This window comes from Scyliorhinus torazame, chromosome 4 (assembly GCF_047496885.1).
Source record: "Scyliorhinus torazame isolate Kashiwa2021f chromosome 4, sScyTor2.1, whole genome shotgun sequence".
NCBI lineage: Eukaryota > Metazoa > Chordata > Chondrichthyes > Carcharhiniformes > Scyliorhinidae > Scyliorhinus > Scyliorhinus torazame.
The window spans coordinates 52548892-52560428 of NC_092710.1; the positions used below are offsets into that span (position 1 = coordinate 52548892).

At 53.6% G+C, this 11537-nt stretch overlaps 1 non-coding gene across 1 annotated transcript; it reads left to right on the top strand.

Moving 5' to 3' along the window:
* Positions 1 to 6255: 6255 nt before the first annotated feature.
* trnak-uuu (transfer RNA lysine (anticodon UUU)) lies at positions 6256 to 6328 on the top strand. The gene has a single exon. It is a non-coding gene; the product is annotated as a tRNA-Lys (tRNA).
* Positions 6329 to 11537: the final 5209 nt, after the last annotated feature.

The following is an 11537-nucleotide window of genomic DNA, read 5'->3' on the forward strand; positions in this document are numbered from 1 at the left end:
ACAATGATGCACGATCAATTACACTCAAGACGAAGTGATTTCATAACTGAAGGCTTTAATCGACTAGAACTGTTTCCCAGCAGCTTCGGTACAGAAAGCGAAGGCTGCTGGGACGGCATCAGTTCTTATACTCCACCTGTCAGGGCGGAGCTACGTATCAACAGCCAATGGTAAACTCCTAGGTTTAACCAATGGTCATCAGCCTCTTAGGTACAGCAATACCTGATAATACCACATTCACCCCCTGTTAAAAAAGAGTCCGGCGGGGGTGGTGGCCAGTGGTAACAGTCGCCTTTAACATGGTATGATCAGATATGGAGGTACTGTGATACGTCCTTACAGAGCTGTCGAGAATATTTACAAATTGTTTGTTCACGGTTAAAGTCACAGCGAAGCAATCAGTCGATCGGGTGACCTGGTCGTCCTTCTGGACCGTCTGGGCTTCGGTGGTGATTCTGGTGGGGGTCCAGGTGGTTGCGACTCCGGGAGTGTAGCTTTGGCCTCCCTGGCAGCTTCGTCACCCCTAGGCGGCGCTGTTGGGGCAAACGGTTGACACGGGGAGGTCGCCTGTAGGGGGCATCGGTGGGTGGGCGGGCCTCGGCAGGAGCGGCGGGAGTACTGACCCTCCAGTGAGGTGCTGTCAGGGGGGTGGGGGTGGGGGTAATGGTCCGGGTGCGTGTGGGGTTCCGGCGGGCGCCAGGTCCCGGAGGGAGACTGTATCTTGCCTGGCGTCAGGGAATGCCACAAAGACGTACTGGGGGTTAGCGTGCAGCAGGTGGACCCTCTCGACCAATGGGTCCAACTTGTGCGCCCGCACATGCTTCCGAAGCAGGATGGGTCCGGGTGTCGCTAGCCAGGTTGGGAGCGAGGTCCCGGAGGAGGACTTCCTGGGGAAAACAAGGAGACGTTCATGAGGTGTCTGATTGGTAGTTGTACAGAGCAGCGACCGGATGGCGTGGAGGGCCACCGGGAGGACTTCTTGCCAGCGGGAGACTGGGAGATTCCTGGACGTAGGGCCAGTAGAACAGTCTTCCAGACCGTTCCGTTCTCCCTCTCCACCTGTCCGTTTCCCCGGGGGTTGTAACTGGTCATCCTGCTTGTGGCAATGACCCTGCTGAGCAGGAATTGACGCAGTTCGTCGCTCATAAAGGAGGACCCCCTATCACTGCGTATGTACGCAGGGAAACCGAACAGTGTAAAGATACCCTGGAGGGCCTTGATGACGGTGGTTGCGGTCATGTCGGGGCAGGGGATGGCGAATGGGAACCGGGAGTACTCGTCAATCACGTTCAGGAAATACGTGTTGCGGTCGGTGGAGGGGAGGGGGCCTTTGAAGTCCATGCTGAGGAGTTCAAAGAGATGGGAAGCCTTTATCAGGTGCACCCTCTCTGGCCGGTAGAAGTGTGGTTTGCACTCCGCGCAGATTTGTCAGTCCTTGGTGACTGTCCTGACCTCCTCGATGGAGTCGGGCAGGTTGCGGGTCTTGATGAAGTGGAAGACACGAGTGACCCCCGGGTGGCAGAGGTCCTCGTGGAGGGCTCGGAGGGGGTCCACTTGTGCAGTGGCACAAGTGCCGTGGGACAGGGCATCAGGAGGCTCGTTTAGCTTCCCCAGACGGTACAAGATCTCGTAGTTGAAGGTGGAGAGTTCTATCCTCCACCGCAAGATCTTGTCATTTTTAATCTTGCCCCGCTGTGCATTATCGAACATGAAAGCAACCGACCGTTGGTCCGTGAGGAGAGTGAATCTCCTGCCGGCCAGGTAATGCCTCCAATGTCTCACAGCTTCAACTATGGCTTGTGCCTCTTTTTCGACCAAGGAATGGCGCATTTTGGAAGCGTGGAGGGTACAGGAGAAGAAGGCCACGGGCCTGCCCGCTTGGTTGAGGGTGGCCGCCAGAGCTATGTCGGACGCATCGCTCTCGACCTGGAAGGGGAAGGACTCGTCGATGGCGCACATCGTGGCCTTTGCAATGTCTGCTTTGATACGGCTGAAGGCCTGGCGGGCCTCGGTCGACAGGGGGAAGGTTGTGGACTGGATTAGGGGTCGGGCTTTGGCTGCGTAGTTCGGGACCCACTGGGCGTAGTAACCGAAAAACCCTCGACAGCGCTTCAGGGCCTTGGGGCAGTGAGGGAGGGGGAACTCCATAAGGGGGCGCATGCGCTCAGGGTCGGGGCCTAAAACTCAATTTCGCACTACGTAGCCTAGAATGGCTAGACAGTCGGTGTTGAATACGCATTTATCCTTATTGTACGTTAAGTTAAGGATTTTCAGGTTAGCTCTATTTGGAGTTGCGGAAGAGCCGGGAGTGCAGGAGGCGAAAGAGGCCGACGTTGTGCCCTTTGCGTCCCTAGTAGCCCGGCGCAGGATCCTACTCATGTGGAAGGAGGCGAAACCCCCCGGACTGGAGGCCTGGGTAAATGATATGGCGGGGTTCATTAAACTGGAGCAGATAAAATTTGCCCTGAGAGGATCGGCTCAAGGGTTCACCAGGCGGTGACAGCCATTTCTCGACTACCTAGGGGAACGTGAGAGGGAAGACAGATGACCAGCAGCAGCAACCCAGGGGGAGGGGGGGTCGGGGAGGGGGGGGGGTGGGGGTTTTAGTTTAGTTTATGTCAAAAGATAATGGGGTTTTGTTATTTGTGTATTGTTAAACATTTCTGTATTGTTACGTTTGCTTTGTAAGAGGGGAAAAATTGTTGTTTGGGAAAAAAATTTCAATAAAATATATTTTTTTTAAAAAGTTAAGGATTTTCGCGGTCTGGAGAAATTTACGGAGGTTGGTGTTGTGGTCCTGCTGGTCATGGCCGCAGATGGTGACGTTATCCAGATACGGGAACGTTGCGCGGAAGCCGTACTGGTCAACCATTCGGTCCATCTCTCGCTGGAAGACCGACACCAAAGGGAACTCTTAAAAATTGATAGAGCCGCCCATCTGCTTCGAAGGCAGTGTACTTGCGGTCACTATTAAGGAGGGGTAGCTGATGGTAGGCGGACTTGAGATCCACCGTGGAGAAGACCTTGTATTGCGCAATCCTGTTTACCAGGTCGGCTATACGGGGGAGAGGGTACGCGTCCAACTGCGTAAACCTGTTGATGGTCTGACTGTAGTCGATGACCATCCTATGTTTCTCCCCGGTCTTTACCGCCACTACTTGAGCTCTCCAGAGACTGTTGCTCGCTTCGATGACCCCTTCCCTCAGCAGCCTTTGGACCTCTGACCTGATGAAGGTCCGGTCCTGGGCACTGTACCGTCTGCTCCTGGTGGCGATGGGTTTGCAATCCAGGGTGAGGTTCGCAAACAGGGAAGGCGGGTCGACCTTAAAGGTCGCAAGGCCGCAGACATTAAGGGGGGGTATAGGGCCGCCGATTTAAAGGTCAGGCTTTGCAAGTTACATTGGAAGTCCAACCCCATGAGTGCAGCCGCGCAGAGGTGCGGCAGGACAAAAAGGCGGAAATTGTTGAATCTCCTGCCTTGGACAGTGAGATTCGCTAGGCAGAACCCCTTTATCTCCACCGAGTGTGACCCGGAGGCCAGGGAGATCCTTTGGTTTACAGGGTGGGTAACAAGTGAATAGCGCCTTACCATGTCGGGGTGAACAAAGCTTTCCGTGCTCCCAGAGTCAATCAGGCAAGATGTCTCGTGGCCGTTGATGAAGACCGTCATTGTTGCTGTTGCGAGTGTCCGAGGTCGACTTTGGTCCAGTGTCACCGAGGCCAGATGAAGCAGTTGCGATTTCTGATTGGGCAGCGTTTCGTCGGTTGTGCTGGGGGCCTGGGGCCCCATCCAAGTTGGCGTCTCCCATGGGTCGCACATGGTGATCGGTGATGGACAAGATGGCGGCGGGGATGGACAAAATGGCGGCACCCACCCGTCCAGCGTGGAGTCCGGGGGGCAAGATGGCCGTGCCCATGGGTCGCGTGTGGCCCGAGGATAGTGGGGTGGCGGTGAGCGCTGGCCGGTCGGGGCCTGAAGGGGGGGTTGGCGCGGCGGTCCGGAGTCGCTGGAGACCGCGGCCACAGCGTGGGCCTGGCAGACCCCCACAAAGTGGCCCTTCTTGCTGCACCCTTTGCAGGCGGCGGTGCGGGCCGGGCAGCGCTGGCGGGGATGATTCACATGCCCACAGAAGAAACAGCGGTGCCCGGCGGCGTTAGCGGGCCGTCTCGCAGCGCAGGCCTGCGCTGTCAGGGGAAGGTCTGTGGGGCTGCCGCTGTGGGGTGCCACGCAGCCCAGGGGGCTGCTGCGCGGTCGGGCGCATAGGACTGCGTGTTTTGGGAGGCTACGTCCATGGACCCTGCCAGGGCCCATGCCTCTCCAAGTCCCAGGGTGTCCTTTTCTAATAGTCTTTGGCGGATCTCAGAAGAGCTCATACCTGCTACGAAGGCAGCCCTGATTAAAAGTTCCGTATGCTCGCTCCCTGAAAATTGCGGGCAGCCACAGTTTCGGCCCAGCACCAGTAGCGCCCGGTAGAAAGCCTCCAACGATTCCCCGGGTCTTTGCCGTCTCGTTGCAAGCAGGTGACGTGCGTAGACCTGATTTACAGGGCGGATATAATGTCCTTTTAACAGTTCGATCGCGGGATCATAGTCCTCCGCCTCCTCGATAAGGGTGTAGATCCCAGGGCTGACCCTTGAGTGCAGGAGATGCATTTTCTGTCCTTCGGAGGGGGTACCTCCGGCCGTCTCGAGGTAGCCTTTAAAGCACGCCAGCCAGTGTTTAAATATTGCAGCCGAGTACTCCGCGTGGGGGCTGAGTTGTAGGTACTCCGGTTTGATTCGGAGATCCATCCTTCCAGCTGAAGTGTAGTTGATTAAATTGATGCACGATCAATTACACTCAAGACAAAGTGATTTCCTAACTGAAGGCTTTAATCGACTAGAACTTGTTCCCCAGCAGCTTCGGTACAGAAAGTGAAGGCTGCTGGGATGGCACCAGTTCTTATACACCATCTGTCAGGGCGGAGCTACGTATCAACAGCCAATGGTAAACTTCTAGGTTTAACCAATGGTCATCAGCCTCTTAGGTACAGCAATACCTGATAATACCACAAACAATACTGATGTTTAATCAAAACAATTGAAATCTGTTCTACACTTGCAAAACTGTCTGGCAGATTGGCGCTGTGGCTAAGATGGTTAAAGCGCCTGTCTTATAAACAGGAGATCTTGAATTCACATCTCAGCAGTGCCTTTGTACCTTTAGGTCAAAGCATGTAGCCTGTGAAGAATGCTCCTCATTTAATGGTGAACACAGAAAATGTTGGCAAAATGTCTGTGGTGCCGACTTTCAAGTTTGCTTTCCCTTGTTTTAATGTCAAACTTTATTCAACCTTCCATATCTCCCATTTTTCACGCAACTTCCATTTTCCTCTTCGACTCCATTGCATGTACCCTCGCTTCAGCTCTGAATAAGGATCACACGGATTTGAAACATTAACTTTGTGTCTGGCTCCACAGACATCCTCTAATTTTCTGAGCTTTAATCCAATCATATTTAGTTTCTCATGCAGATTCACAACAGGTGCAGTATTTTCCTTTGAATGCACGACAGGATTGACCTCAGGAAATTTTGAATGTCTGTCAGCGATGTCTGTGAGCAAAGATTGAATGATTAAATGATTTACTCTGATGAAGAGTGACCCAGCCTCGAAGCGTTAGCTCGGTTCTCTCTTCACAGATGCTGCCAGACCCACAGAGATTTTCCATCATTTCCTGTTTTTTTTCAGATTTCACATCTGCAGTAATTTGCCTTTTTATTGGACGATATATGTTGCTGCATGTCAGCAAGAACGATTTGGGCGGGATAAAGGATGGGGCGTTTTCCATGAAGATGTGGCGTTGACAGATCTATTTACCCCCTGAAACTTTGCGATTTGCATAATTTGTTACTTTACTCGATGAGCTTACTTGCGTTCACTCTCTGCCACAACAAACAACAGGGAACACCCTTTATTCCCTCTCTCAAAATACAATCTGTATCTCTGCAGCTTCCCACTGATATCTCAGTGAACTAAACATAATCTTCAATGTCTTGAAGTCCCAGTGCATGTCCCTGGGTAACAACAGTTGTCACATCACAGGTCATTGGTAAAATGCGAGTCCAAGTTGAAGAATTTGAGAAAGAAAGGCGAAGGGAGGCTGCCGGTCTGCTTGCGAGGGAAATGAGCTGGAGAGGCTGAATGACCAGTGAAGGAAATTCAAAAGATACAATATGAGACTTTGAAGTGAGCTATGAGAATATTTTTATAATGGGCCCTGGTAGCTCAGTCGCTAGAGCATCAGACTTTTAATCTGAGGGTCCAGGGTTCAAGTCCCTGTCAGAGCTTTGATTTTGGCTCAAGGCGTTTGCTTCCCAGTGAATGGTAGGAAATAAAAATAAAGAATGCAGGATGCTTTATGGAAAGTGGAAGAACCGTGACAACGTCGTGTTTGCCAAATTGTAACAACCGTCCAGAATTTTCAAGAATTTTTGCTAGATTTTCAGTGAATGTAAAACTCTCTCCTTGTCTTGTCCTGCATTATACCACTGTAGTTTTCTGGCCATGTTTCATCACTTCCCAATTCGCAAAATATTTCCTGTTTGTATACTTCTTTCCTGCAGAACTGCTTTTAAATTAATAACTTTCAGAAATAACTGCAATCTTTACAGTTTCAAAAGCCCAGTGACGATAAATATTTTAGTTTGCACTCTCAAAGTCAGCAGTAGAAATCAACAATACCGATGTTTAATCAAAACAATTGAAATCTGTTCTACACTTGCAAAGTTGTCTTGCAGATTGGTGCTGTGGCTTAGATGGTTAAAGCGCCTGTCTTGTAAACAGGAGATCCTGACTTCAAATTTAAGCAGTGCTTTCATGCCTTTAGGTCCAAGCAAGTAGCCTGTGAAGCAATGCTCCCAATTTAATGATGAATGCAGAAATTGTTGGCAAAATCTCTGTGGCACCGACCTTTAAGTTTGCTTTATGTCAAACTTTATTCAAACCTTCCTTAGCTCCCATTTTTCACGCAACTTACTTTGTCCTTGTGGTGAACGTATTGCTACTACAATTCACCACTGCATTGTATTGTATTATGTAGATGCCCTTGTGGGCTCCGCCCCCTCAGGGGTGGTATATAAATCTGCAGCTTGTAGGCGGCACTCAGTACAGAGCAGTCGCAGGCAGGCACTACTAATCGTCTCGTGTGAATTGATGGTCGCATCAATTTAATAAGCTAAGATATCGCAATGGAAGCCACCCTCACACCTGATCAACTGGAACTCGACCCACAGGCAACTGAAGCCAAAGGAATCTTTTCACACTGTCTCCGCTGCTTTGAGGCCTACCTCGCCGCCTCCTCCTCGCCCGCCGTCACTGAGGCACATTAGCTGAGTCTCCTCCACGCCCGGGTGAGCCACAGAATCTCGGTACAAATCGAAGACGCGACCACATACGCAGACACGGTCGCGATCCTGAAAAGACATTACGTGAGGCCGGTGAATGAAGTGTTCGCGCGGCATCTCCTCACCGTACGTTGTCAACGCCCCGGGGAAACGCTGGAGGAATATCTACGCGACCTGAGGGTACTCACTCGAAATTTTAACTGCAAGGACGTCACGGCCTCGCAGCACATGGAACTCGCCATCCGGGACACCTATGTGGCTGGAGTCTGCTCCAACTATGTCAGACAGCGCCTGCTCGAAAAGGGCGCCCTCGGCCTAGACGAGACGGTAAAACTATCCACCTAATTAGAGGAAGCCTTCCATAGCCTAAATGCTTTCCCCTCCGACCACGCGATTTCCTCATGGGCAGCGGAGGCGTGGCCATCACCCGGCCCGAGGGTGTCCCAGGTTCCTTGGTTGCGTCTTCGATTAATCCCGAGGGTGGCCCAGGCCTGTGCCGCGCGGCTGCCCGCCCAACTTGGGGGGTGGCGCCTTCCTATTTCTGCGGCCAGAACCAGCATCCCAGGCAGCGTTGCCCAGCTCGGAACACGACCTGCAGCGACTGCGGCAAGAAAGGACATTTTGCCAAAGTCTGTTTGGCCCGACTCAAAGTTTCAAAATCGCAGGCCCGACTCACAGGTCCGCAGACCCCGCAGCGTGGCTGTGTTCCTGCCGGTACCGCCCCCTTCTGATGTGTCATCCGCCTCGTGCTATCCGTGGGGGCCGCCATTTTTAACACTACCCGACACGTGCGACTCATGGGGCCGCCATCTTGGCCGATATCTTCAACGCCACCCGACACGTACGACCGACGGGGGCCGCCATTTGACCGCCATCTTCAACGCCGCCCGACACGTGCGACCGACGGGGGCCGCCATCTTAGCTGCCATCTTGGGACCACCCCGCTACCACCGACCACGCCAGCTACCCGCAGCTTGGCGCTGTCACTCTCGACCAGTCACGGCCCAAGCACCTCAAGAACTCCATGATGACCGTTTGGGTCAATGGGCACGAAACGCCCTTTCTGTTTGACTCTGGGAGCATGGAGAGCTTCATCCATCCGGACACGGTAAGGCGCTGTTCCCTCCAGATTTCCCCCGCATCCCAAACAATCTCCCTTGCTTCCGGATCACATTCAGTGCAGATCCAGGGGTACTGTGTCGCGAACCTCACGATACAGGGCGGCGAGTACGCTAATTTTAAACTATATGTCCTCCCCCATCTCTGCGCTCCTCTCCTGTTAGGACTGGATTTCCAGTGCTACCTCAGAAGCCTGACCCTGAAGTTTGGCGGACCCCTACCCCCTCCCACCGTATGTAGCCTCGTGACCCTTAAGCTCGCCCCTCCCTCGCTCTTTGCGACCCGACTGTAAACCCGTCGCCACCAGGACAGTGTACAGTGCCCAGGACAGGACTTTTATCAAGTCAGAGATCCAGCGGCTCTTGAGGGAGGATATCATCGAGGCCAGTTATAGTCCCCTGGTGGTCGTCAGGACCGGGGAAAAGAACCAGATGGTTGTAGACTACAGCCAGACCATAAATCGGTACACGCAACTCGATGCGTATCGCCTTCCCCGCAGAGCGGTCATGGTTAATCAGATTGCACACTATTGGGTTTTCTCCACGGTAGATCTGAAGTCCGCATACCACCAGCTTCCGATCCGCCCGGAAGACCGCCACTACACTGCCTTTGAGGTAGACGGCCGCTTCTTCCACTTCCTCAGGGTCCCCTTCGGCATCACCTAATGGGGTCTCGGTCTTCCAAAGAATGTTGGACCAAATGGTTGACCAGTACTGGCTGCGGGCCACGTTCCCGTACTTGGATAACATCACCATCTGCAGCCATGATCAGCAGGACCACGACGCTAACCTTCAGAAGTTCCTTCAAACTGCCCAAGCCCTCACTCTCACCTACAACAAGGAGAAATGCGTTTTCCACACCCATCCTCCAGCCATCCTCGGCTATGTCATGGAAAACGGAGTCCGAGGGCCCGACCCCGACCGCATGCGCCCCCTCCTGCAACTCCCCCTTCCCCACTGCCCCAAGGCCCTGAAAAGATGCCTGGAGTTCTTTTCATATTATGCCACGTGGGTCCCCAACTATGCGGACAAAGCCCTTCCACTTATCAAAGCCACCATCTTTCCCCTGACGACTGAGGCCCGCCTGGCCTTCAGCCGCTTCAAGGCCGCGATGCATGCAGTGGACGAGTCCATCCCCTTGCAGGTGGAGAGCGATGCGTCAGATGTCGTCCTGGCCGCTAACCTTAACCAGGCAGGCAGGCCCGTGGCCTTCTTTTCCCGTACCCTCAATGCCTCCGAGATTCGACACTCCTCTGTCGAAAAGGAAGCTCAAGCCATTGTGGAAGCTGTGCGGCATTGGAGGTTCACCCTCGTCACCGACCAACGGTCGGTAGCCTTTATGTTCAACAACACACAGCGGGGCAAGATCAAGAATGATAAAATCTTGTGGTGGGGAATCGTATTCTCCACCTAGAATTACGATATTGTGTATCGTCCGGGGAAGCTCAACGAGCCCCCAGATGCCCTGTCCCACAGCACATGCACAGTGCACAAGATGACCGACTTCGGGCCATCCACAATGACCTCTGTCACCCGGCTTCTCCACTTCATCAAGGCCCGCAACCTGCCCTACTCCACCGAGGAGGTCAGGGCCATGACCAGGTACTGCCAAGTCTGTGCTGAGTGCAAGCCGCACTTCTGTCGGCCAGACAAGGTCCACCTGGTGAAGGCATCCCGCCCCTTTGAGCGCCTCAGCGTCGATTTCAAAGGGCCCCTCCCCTCCACTGACCGCAACGTTTATTTTCTCAACGTCGTTGATGAGTACTCCTGTTTCCCCTTTGCCATCGCATGTCCCGACATGACTTCGGCCACTGTCATTAAGGCACAGCATCTTCACCCTGTTCGGTTTCCCCACTTACGTCCACAGAGACCGGTGCTCCTCGTTTATGAGCGATGAGCTGCGTCAGTACCTGCTCGGTAAGGGCATTGCCTCGAGCAGGACTACCAGCTACAACCCCCGGGGAAACGGACAGGTGGAGAGGGAGAACGTGACGGTATGGAAGGCTGTCCTTCTGGCCCTACGGTCTAGGAGTCTCCAAGTTTCCCGCTGGCAGGAGATCCACCCCGACACGCTCCGCTCCATTCAGTCGCTCCTCTGCACAGCCACGAACGAGACCCCTCACGACCGTCTGTTTGTCTTCCCCAGGAAATCCACCTCCGGGGTCTCGCTTCCGTCCTGGCTGACAACACCGGGGCCTGTCGTCCTCCGGAAGCACGTGAGGAGCCATAAGTCCGACTCACTGGTCGAGAAGGTCCACCATCTACATGCCAACCCTCAGTACGCCTACATGGCGCACCGCAACGGCCGACAAGATACAGTCTCCCTCCGGGATCTGGCACCCGCCGGTTCCCCAGCGACCATCACCTACGCTCCCCCTACGCCGAACACCGCCCCCGCCCCTACACGGCCTACACACCCCCTACCCCCATCGCCGACCCACCGTGATGAAGCTCCAGGCGACACACTCCCTGAGTCAATGAGCCCAACACCCGTGTCTGCAGCGACGAGTTCAACACCCGTGCCCGCAGCAAAGCCGGAGCTGAGCCGATCACAGAGAACAATCAAGGCGCCGGACAGACTCGATTGTGAGCCCACTTCACCCCCGTTGGACTTCAAACAGCGGGTGAATGTGGTGAACGTATTGCTACTCCAATTCACCACTGTTCTGTATTGTATTATGTTGATGGCCTTGTGGGCTCCGCCTGTGGTTCTGCCCCCTCGGGGGTGGTATATAAATCTGCAGCCTGTGGCGGCCCTCAGTACAGAGCAGTCGCAGGCAGGCACCGATCTAGCTTATTAAAACCGCTGTTCACTTCTACTAATCGTCTCGTGTGAATTGATGGTCACATCAGTCCTCATTTACTCCATTGTATGTACTCCTCGCTTCAGCTCTGAATAAGGATCACACGGATTTGAAACATTAACTCTGTGTCTGGCTCCACTGACATCCTCTAATTTTCTGAGCTTTAATCCAATCATTATTAGTTTCTCATGCAGATTCACTACATGTGCAGTATTTTCCTTTGAATGCACG